At 36.6% G+C, this 2,297-nt stretch overlaps 1 long non-coding RNA gene across 1 annotated transcript; it reads right to left on the bottom strand.

Moving 5' to 3' along the window:
* Positions 1-420: 420 nt before the first annotated feature.
* LOC117538030 lies at positions 421-2,095 on the bottom strand. The gene is made up of 3 exons (XR_004567814.1): positions 1,935-2,095; positions 1,426-1,543; positions 421-619 (listed from the first exon to the last, which is right to left on the bottom strand). It is a non-coding gene; the product is annotated as an uncharacterized LOC117538030 (long non-coding RNA).
* Positions 2,096-2,297: the final 202 nt, after the last annotated feature.

Here is a 2,297-nt window from a genome sequence, read left to right as displayed (position 1 = left end):
CGCGGGGTGCGCTAATTCAGTGCCCCATATTGCTATTTTCCAAGCTAATGTAGCTTTGTCATATTTGTCAACGCTGCATTGAGGCTATTGTCATCATGTGGGTGAAGTTACACTTTAATTGAATATGTTGCTATTAGACATGATTAGAATTGTCAGTATCCCTATTCCACTACTCATCACATTTTATATTCTCTCTGTTCATTATATGTGTAAACAATGTATATACATTACCATTTATCTGAGAGAAGTTGTCTTGACTGTTTTGTTAGTAAATCAATTTATATCGGTTCCACAGTCATTTTGAATAAAGTTAATGTGTGTGGGCTGCAGCTGGGGCGACGCACGAGGTTGCCGTAAAAAAATTATTCGGCATGCGCCGAAAAGTAGAAATCGAAGCATGGCCCTGCAGCGTTTTCACTGGACCGCCTGATCTGGATAGACCCAGTGACTCAACAGTTTTATAAATACATCTAATATCATAAATTGAATTTGATTAGAATATGATGAAGCCCTATTATAACTACACTACGACAAATACTCACCCAATCTGTAGTGGGAGGCCCAGATCCTGGGGGCTTTGAGGCAGAGCACATTGCACAGTTGTTCTCCATGTGAAACACTGCAGGAAAAGAAAATATGTTATTTAGACATACTGTATATGTATACAGTTAACAGTTTATTGGCAGCAGAAGTGCAGTCAAATTCTATGCAGCTGTTCAGCTGTAAATTATAGCTTATGAACTCTAAATGGATCATGAATGGGATCATTAACACAGGTTTAATATGTTTTTAAGGATGGATGTTTTAAAAAGAAGACTATGTACACAGTGTGAACAGAACAACATATAAGCAGACATACATAAACAATCCGTAATATTCTAAACATTACTAGGCAATGACCTGTATGCAACACATTTAAAAATGCAGGAATTTATATTTGTCACTGTTTCACTCTAAGCCCTGTTTTGTGTTCCATATTTCACCCATGCCTCCTGCCACTCTGCCTGTAAGCTTTCAATAAACCACCTATAAACTGTTCCTGGATGCCTGGTACAATCTGTATTCGTTTCCTCTTCCCTGCTCTCCTAACACAAATCGTGACAGTTTAAGTGTCAGTATTTACATTCCTTATTGCAGCAGGAAAAAAAGTTATTCTTCAACTGTTAATGTCTCAATGGAGTGTGTGTGAGAGAAATATAAGTTATGGGTTCAACTGAGATATGTATGGAATATTTGGTTTGGGCCCTGTGCTTAAAATCAATGATGCTGTCGGCTATAAATGCTGTAGTGTGTGGACTCAAAGGCAATTTTACAGGCTGTAGTTATTGTAGATTTGTTTGATTGCATTGGTTTAATAGAAGTTCATCATTTCCATAACAACTAACTAAGAACCATAACATAAAGCAGGACAAATGACTTACAAACCTGAACCATTGAGTATTGAAAGTGCAAACTTTCTCCTCTCACAAGCCATCTCCTTTTTGGATGTCCCAAAGGACATAATTGGTAATGCAGGAAAGGCCTCCATCACTGCTCTTGCCATCTACACACCAACACACAGAATCACACTTCTCATCTGCGCTACATTGTTTTTGCCAGTAAAATTACAACATTGAATTGATATTTCAATAAAAATGATCAAACTATTAATAACTAATAGTTGTAATGAGGTAATTAACACAACTTGAAGAATGTACATGACAAACTACATGGGTTGTGTCAACAACCAGCCCTCTTATCACTTTTACACAATTCCCCTAAAAAATAAACTGAAAATTGATAATTCAGAAACTAATGACTTATTTTTTAACATCATTGACTATTTTATACTTTAAACTTGTATAATAATCAAGACACTGAAATAAATATAAGAATATATATGTAGCAGAAGCATACATATTACATATAGTAGTTAAAGTAAAAAACTACGTTACCATGGTAACAATGACCCCACAGCTACTGCCATCACGTTGAACTGGATGGTGCATGGTTGCTCCTCTCCATTTGACAGTCCCCCAGTCCTCCTTGCCATAGCAGGTCCTCCTCATCTTGAAGTATTCCCTTTGTAAAACACATTGTGGAATAGTCTCTAATGTAACTCCCAACAGACACATGTAGAATAAAAATCTTTAAATATTGTGTAAAATAAAAACACTCCATCCCAACAGTATGGACACTGGAAAATATTGTAGGTTACCTTGCTTACTGAGCTACTTCATTTAGAATTGTGTACACAGATACTAAGGGCGGGATAAGGAAATATCATTTAAAAAACAGCTGAGACCACCGCTTCAGTG

Source organism: Gymnodraco acuticeps, unplaced genomic scaffold, assembly GCF_902827175.1.
Source record: "Gymnodraco acuticeps unplaced genomic scaffold, fGymAcu1.1, whole genome shotgun sequence".
NCBI classification, from domain to species: domain Eukaryota; kingdom Metazoa; phylum Chordata; class Actinopteri; order Perciformes; family Bathydraconidae; genus Gymnodraco; species Gymnodraco acuticeps.
The sequence above is the reverse complement of the archived record's forward strand: the minus strand, read 5'-3'. Positions and strand labels throughout refer to the sequence as shown.